The following is an 8,382-nucleotide window of genomic DNA, read 5'->3' on the forward strand; positions in this document are numbered from 1 at the left end:
ACCATCTGTCAATCAGTGGGGTCTCCTGACCAATCCTGGAAGGCCATAGATCTCAGCAAGATCCCCTGACCAACCCCAGGAGGACAAGGAACTCTAAAATCCTCCCTTTCCTGTCCCAAGCCCTCCCTTCCTGCCCTAAACTCAATAAAATTCCAATCCAGCTGAGCCTGGACATGATTCCTCCAGACCCACTCTGTTGGACTGGAGGGTCTCGCCCAGGAGCGAATTTCAATAAAGCCTTGTTCAGCTGGTTTTAATCTGCCTCCTTTTGATCACCGGCGCCTGACCTTACAATCACAGCCTCCATCATCTAACGATTTCAACTCCGAATTCCTATATTGTCTCACATGAACTTCTGGGGCCACCTTACATCCAAACTATAACATCTTTACAACAATGAGGCTGGGTCAGCTTTGATCAGATCATTCTCTTACTCAAAAAGATTCAATGGCTCCCACTGCCTACAAAATAAATCTTAAAATCCTTAGTATGGCATTCAAACAACCCCTCCCCAATCTGTCTTCTTGTTGTTTTGGTTTAGTTTTTTGCAGGGGGTGGTGTTTGTTTGGTTTTTGTGGTGCTGGGGATTGAACCCAGGCCCTTGCTTATGCCAGGCAAGTACTCCACCACTAAGCTACATTCCCTAGCGCACTGTCTGCTATGGTGCTATTGATGCTCCATAGATCCTCTGAGTCAGATTAAGGATAGACTTTACCTGAGTTCCCATCCTTCTCAGGTTTCTTTCCTGCCTTATCTTGTTCTTGTTCTGTGAGTCCATGCAAAGTCCAAGGACCATGTCACACACCTGAGTCCCACACAAGAGGATTTATTATGGGTAACAGGAGACATACCAACAAGGCTGTCCCTCCGAGGACAGCGGCAGCCTGTCACACTCACAGAACAGCTTTATAGCCCACAAGAGGAATCTCATAAACTCTTTAGGAGTTTAAGCTGGGTGGGATTGATTGTAAACTGTTTAAGCTGGGGTGAGGTTGACAGCAGGCACACACTCTTATGGGAAGTTAAGCAGCTTTGCCTCAGAATCAAAACTTTGGAACCTCCAGATAAAATGGCTCCTGACCTAAAATGGTGAATCTGATGCCAATACTTCCCTTATAGACTCTTCTTGGAGTACATGACATTCCTTAAGTAACCACTTTCACAAAAGTTTCCATTCTATATTCTACTTCTAGGGAATCTATGAGCCTGGCAATATCTGGATAAAGATGGGCTCTAACAGTTACTAAATGTCAACAATGGCCATGCACAATGTAGATATTTTATATGCATGGTATATTTAATCTCTGAAATAATCGTGTGCAGTAAGAACTACAATTATTCCTATTTTTCAGAAAAGGTTATGGAAGCTTAGAGTTGAACAGCAGAGTCATGCACTGAATTCACATCTGTTCTTTCTACCACACCCAGATGATGCTATGATAACCTCTGTTATCAGAGGAATTTAACAAATGTTTGTGGAGCAAATGAGCAAGCCCCAGTTCTGCCATATCAACACTCTCTACATAGCTCAAAGTTGGCTATTGCTTTGTCCAACTTAAAAAAAAAAAGAAATTAAAGCCAATATTGTTGTTCTTCAAATAATTACAATCTCTGGTAAATAAAATGCGCTAATCTGAGCAAAGCAGCATGAACTAGAGTCAGAAGGGAACAGTATTTTACCACACTAAGTCATGATCATCTTTTATAAGTGACCCCATCTGTTTTTCTTTTTCTGTACACATATTAAACTAAGATATTCAGCCTCCAGCAGCATTTTATAATTTGTTTGTTCATGTCTTTATCTCCTACCTTTTCAAAATGCCAGATGGCCTTCATTGCAAGGGGAGGAAAGGATTTTAAAAAGTAGACAGATAAAACAAAAGACCATCTTTTTTTCCAAAAAACTCTCTCAGTGTGGAGAAAGCAACTTTCTCTGATAGCAGACATGGAATATTTAAAAATGTCCACATATGCCAAGCCTTCCTCTATGAGGGCTGGCTCTTATCATCATAACAGTTACTTAAAGTATAGTAATGACATGGGAGAAAGAGTTGCTTTTTCACACTTTAAATTTAAAAAAGGAGTGTTTTCTAAATCTGGATTGTGGTTGATGGTTGCACAACTCTATAAATTTAAATAATAAAAAAAAATCACTGAATTGTACATTTACAGTGTGTGAATTTCATGGTAGGGAGATCTTATGTCAATAAAGCTATAGAAAAATGGTAATCAGGAAGGGTTGGGGGAAGGAGGAATAGGTGAAACAAGTTTAACAGTACTTGGTAATTGTTGAAGTTAGATAATGGCCATGGGAAATGGAGTTCATTATACTATAACTTCACTTTGTGTATGTTAGAAACCTTTCATGATAAAATGCTTTTAAAAAGAAATGGAGGGGCTGGGATCCTGGCTCAGCGATAGAGTGCTCATCTAGCAAGGGCAGGACCCGGGTTCGATCCTCAGCACCACATAAAAATAAAGGCATTGTGTTGTGTCCATCTACACCTAAAGAATAAATATTTTAAAAAAAAGAAATGGAATAGAACAAGAAAGGTTGTGGTTTGGGTCCTCACCATTGACTCTTGCAAAGCAAGTGATATTTTGCCACTGTTCTTTATTATGAACAATTATGGCAATAATTACAATATAATGATTATAGCTGCCATGGATGAAGTTCTTACTATGTGCCAGGCATTGTGTTAAGTAAGGGCTTTGTAAGGGTCATGTCTTTTTAGTAGCTCTATGAGGTAGGGAATGTTTTTACTCACATTTCACAGATGATGAAGCTGTGGTTCAAAAAGCATAAGAAAGTTGCATGAGGTGACCTGATACGTGAAACCAGGTGGTAAGTGCTATACCAGAGAAAGAGAATCAGTAGGTACTTTGTAAGTACAGGGGTAGATGGCAGTTAACTTCTGGCCACAGTGGTAGAAATGGAAGCAGGGGATTTTAGAAAGATTTTAAAAACAGACAGAAAGTCAAGCTGGGTCTTAAAATGAGTAAAAATTCATCTAGAAAGCCAGTGAAGAGGGAGTGAAGGGTTATTTCAATCAAAGACAGAACACCAAGAAGGACGGCATAGGTATTAGAATATTCACAGTGTGTTAGGGAAACCACAGGGTATAAGAGGTGGGGAGAGGCTGAAACCAGGGATGGAATAGATAGGAGGGACAGGCAGGGATCAGGAGCGCAGCAGGGTTTGAGGAGACTCTCAAACCAAATGGGCCAGACCTGCATAAAACCTAAGGTAACCCTCTGTGACCTCTACCTTTCTTCTGTTTGGAGAGGTCCTGATATATCTCCCACAGGAGGGGTGTCTAAGAATGATGGAGCAAGAATGAGAACTGGTCAACAGGCTACTCAATAACACTGTCTGGCACAAAGAGCCAGAAGTAAACACCCAGCTGTAACAGAACAAAAACACGGGTATTTTGTCAAGTAAACAGCCTCACTTCACCTCACCTGAACTCACATTACATATTTCATTTTGTCCTGCTCACCAGAAATTGATCCAAGAATGTAGGAATTTACTGATAAGACATTTCAGTTGGAAAGAAAGCTGAACTGCGCAGTCTTTCCTCCTCCTTTATCATAATTAAAACAAACAAACAAACAAACAAAAAAAAAAACACAAAGGCCCTTTCTTAAGGAAAACTCAACCTAGGTATGAATTCATGCCCAAAGGCTTTAGAAAAGTGTTCCCGGTCAGAGTTTCTGCATAAGCTTCAAAAATCATTATCCTCACTCAGATTCTGGAATTCAAATATTGTTTAAGCAGAAAGTTTTACATTCCTAGAGTCTCATCTCCTTGAGTTATACAAAGAACTAACAGCTTACATTGGAGATTCTCATAAAGTACCTAATGTATTTATTTTTACATGGGTTTGAAGAAAGAGACTAGAAAATAAGGAATATATTCAATCTGTGTACAGTGGGAGTGGAAGGTTATTTCACTCAAAGGCAGAATATCAAGAAGGGTAGGGAAGGGAAGAGAAGAACTATTATTAATGAAGAGCCATTATTATTATGAAGAACCATTATTAATACTGCTAAATAAACCATTTGGCCCTGCACATTCATAATGAATTACACTCACCTAGTGACCTGGTTCTAAACTCTTTATTCCCTTGTGTGAGGGTGACAGTAAATGAACTCTCCTAATTAGCTCTGGTGCTTTGTCTGAGAGATTTAGAATAATTAGAGGAAGCAAAATCTGCTTTGTGAGTTCCAAGCAGACCACAGGAAGACACTTCTCTTTCCAATGCTGCTGCACTAAAAAATTTGTAGGAAAAAAGGTGGGGCTGAGGCATCCACATTTACAGAATGCCTGGCATGGCACCCTCCCGGCACAGAGAATGTGCTGGAGGCCCCTTTCAGCCGATCTCCCTATGCCAAAATCTTCCCAAAGTATAACAGGATCACTAGCCCTTTTGGTGCAGGAGTGAGGTTTCATCCTCAGGCATTAACAATTGTCCTCAACTAAATGACCATGAGGTGAAAACAGGAAGTTCTCACTCCCCTCCCCCTTTACTGTTCAAATAATTACTATGGACTCCAAAATACTCTGTGGATCATTAATCAGTTATGAACACTGGACTTTTTCCTTGCCCTGAGGTGAAATGCCCAGTGGGATTCAAGCAGAAATTCCAGAAAAGGAAGCTCATAAGACTCCCTTTTATAACAGCCACTAGATTTCAGATCCTTACACCACAGGCAACTATTTCTAAGGGGGCATGTTCTAGATGGCATCTTAGGAGTTGTCTGAGCCACTCAATCTACAGGACCACTTTTTGCCAACAGCTGCTCAGTAATGATGCAGATTAGATGGCTATTTATTGGGACAGAGCATAGCCATTCTCCTCCTTAGAAAAAGTGGCCCCTGAAACTTGGCAGATTCTTTGACAAGTGACTATATAAAAAGCCATTTTATAAACAGAACAGTAACAACAACAAAATCCAGCCCTAGTTCTGATAAAGAGAAAACCATTTTAACTAGAATCATAGAATTTGGAAATTTCTAAAGCACTTTAGGGAGTATCTCATCTAAGTGTGCCATGTTACAGATAAGGAAACTGAGGCTCAGCAAAGCCACATGATTTACTTAAGGCCTTTCAACTAATTAGTATCCCCCTATAACTAAAACAGAAATCTCTGGGTCCTAGTCCAGGCCTTTTGGGGTTCAAGATAATATCCTGATAAGAACCAGAGTCACAGGGTTAACACAACTCATTTTCCAGAGTAATTTTCATGAAGTAATAATTAAACATTTTTACACTAAGACATACATCTTATTAAATTAAAACAAGTGCATGACCACACCCAATTTCAAAGGGGACAGAGGCATACAATCCTATTGTGTAACTGGAAGGAAGAGAACTCAAATATTGAATGGTCCTGATGTCTACTCTCTAGTCCAGCTGTTGTGCAATAGAACTATACTGAGAGCCCCAAATATAATTTCTGATTCACTCTTATGACCAGTGAAATAGCAAACAAGAAGCCCAGTGGGATGTGAGCAGAAATTCCAGAAAAGGAAGCTCTTCAAGGAAATTTCATACCTGTGGTAGTGTTTAGGGTCATGTTCCCAAGCCATAAACACTAGGGCTATACTATCAATATGATAGCCACCAACCACACGGAACACTTGAAATGTGGCTAGTACAAGTTGAAATATGCTATAGGTATAAAATTTACAGCAGATTTAAGGACTTAATACAAAAGAATAAAGTATCTCAATAATTTTATGGTTACATGTTGAAATATTTTGGATAAATAGGTTTAAATAAAATGATTTATTAAAATTATTTTCACCTGTCTTGTTTGCTATTGCCCTTCTAGCACTATTCCCAAAAGACCTAAAAAGAGCATACTACAGGGACACAGCCACATCAATTTTTATAGCAGCACAATTCACAATAGCTAGACTGTGAAATCCAACCTAGATGCCCTTCAATAGATGAATGGATTAAAAAAAACATGGCATATATACACAATCGAATATTACTCAGCACTAAAAAATAACAAAATCATGGCATTTGCAGGGAAATGGATGGCATTAGAGCAGATTATGCTAAGTGAAGTCAGCCAATCCCTAAAAAAAAAAAATGCTGAATGTCTTCTTTGATATAAGGGGGGCAACTCAAAACAGAGCAGGAGGAAAAGCATGAGAAGAAGATTACCATCAAACAGGGACAAGAGGTGGGAGGGAATGGAAGAGAGAAGGGGAATTGCACGGAAGATGGAAGGAGACCGGCATTGTTATACAAAAATACATATAAGAGGATGTGAAGCGAAGGGGAGAAAAAAAAAGAGAGAGAGAAAGAGAAATGAGTTATGGTAGATGGGGTAGAGGGAGGAAAGGGGAGAGGAGAGAAGGGAGGGGAGGGGAGGGGGGATAGGAAAGGGATACGAAGGGCAACAGAATACAACAGACACTAGTATGGCAGTATGTATAAACGTGGTGGTATAACCAATGTGATCCTGCAATCTGTACACATGGGAATAATAAGAATTCATACCCCATTTGAAACAAATGTATGATATATGATATGTCAAGATCAATGTAATGTTTTGAGCAACTAAATTTCTAATGTTTTAAAAAAACAAATTCATATTACACATATAGACCACAATTTTTCATATCTCTGATCGTACACGAAGTAGTCACACACCATTCACATCTTTATACATGGTAATGATGTCATCTCATTCCATCGTCTTTCCTACTCCCATGTCCCCTCCCTCCTCATCCCTCCCCTTTGCTCTATCTAGAATTTGTCTAATCCTCCCATGCTCCCCCCACCCCATTATTTTACATTTTAAAATAAACCATGCTTCACCAACATTTTTATGGAAAATAATATTTTGTGACTTTGTAAAAATCATGAGCCTGCCTAATATTAGAAATAATGTTGCTTATCAAGGACACTATATAGTACATTCCTAAATTTTATCTTTACTACATTAGAATGTGAACAAAAATCACATTTAAAAAAAAAAATTGAAGAACAGTATTATTAGTGTTACTTTGCTGTTTTGTTTTGGGACTACTGAAGTAGGCTTCTCCAAAATTTAACTGTTGCCCCCTGAATAGCTTACTTCCTTCACTTTTTAGAAAACAGTATGTGAATTTACATTTTTACTTTGAAGCACTTATTGCTTGCTTGAGGTAAACACAGTTTATGAATTATTAAGACTCTGATTCTTGAGATTCTTTAGGTCTGGGAATGTAGCTCAGTGGCAGAGCATTTGCCTCATATGCAAGGTCCTGGGTTTGATTCCCAGCACTGCCAAAAATAAAAGAAAAATGACTGTTTGCTTTAAAACTTTCTTCTTTCAATCTTGGAATAAGTTTATAAATATTTTTATATGCAAAAGTAAATATCATTATAAGCTGATTTTTTATAGAGATATAACGTACCACTTTTTTTGGTAAAAAGGATTGAACCCAGGAGTGTTTAACCACTGAGCTGTATATATTCCCAACCCCTTTTCTTTTTTTTTTTTTAATTTTGAGACAGGGTCTTGCTAAGTCGCTTAGGGCCTGGCTACATTGCTGAGGCTGACCCTGAACTTGTGATCCTCCTGCCTTGTTCTCCCAAGTTGCTGGGATTACAGGTGCGTGCCACCATGCCTGGCTGTGCCACAACTTTTTTTTTCCCTGTCTCTAAAATATTTTATTATCTATATATATTCGAACATTCCAAATCCAAAGCCATCCAAAATCTAAAGCACTTTTGGTCCCAAACATGTCACATGGAAGACACTCAACTTCTACATACATGTTTCTATAACACACACATGTAAATTGATATTTTAACATAATTTTCTCATGGGCCATGACAATCTGTTTTTTTTTATTGGTTGTTCAAAACATTACAAAGCTCATGACATATCATCTTTCATACATTTGACTCAAGTGGGTTATGAACTCCCATTTTTACCCCAAATACAAATTGCAGAATCACATCGGGTACACATTCACATTTTTACATAATGGCATATTAGTGACTGTTGTATTCTGCTACCTTTCCTATCCCCTACTATCTCCCCTCCCCTCCCCTCCCATCTTCCCTCTCTACCTCATCTGCTGTTGTTTAATTCTCTCCCTTGTTTCCCCCCCTTTCCCCTCACAACCTCTTATATGTAATTTTGTGTAACATTGAGGGTCTCCTACCATGTCCATATGATTTCCCTTCTCTCTCCCTTTCTCTCCCCCCACTCGTCTCTGGTTAATGTTAATCTTTTCCTCATGCTCTTCCTCCCTGTTCTGTTCTTAGTTGCTCTCTTTATATCAAGAAAGACATTTGGCATTTGTTTTTTAAGGATTGGCTAGCTTCGCTTAGCATAATCTGCTCTAATGCCATCCATTTCCCTGCAAAT

At 38.9% G+C, this 8,382-nt stretch overlaps 1 pseudogene across 1 annotated transcript in view; it reads right to left on the reverse strand.

Moving 5' to 3' along the window:
* Nucleotides 1-8,382, reverse strand: part of LOC107149692 — an 87,292-nt pseudogene that overhangs the window by 65,346 nt on the left and 13,564 nt on the right. The gene's annotated exons all lie outside the window — the stretch shown is intronic.

The sequence above is a fragment of the Marmota marmota genome, unplaced genomic scaffold (assembly GCF_001458135.2).
Source record: "Marmota marmota marmota unplaced genomic scaffold, marMar, whole genome shotgun sequence".
Classification (NCBI taxonomy): domain Eukaryota; kingdom Metazoa; phylum Chordata; class Mammalia; order Rodentia; family Sciuridae; genus Marmota; species Marmota marmota.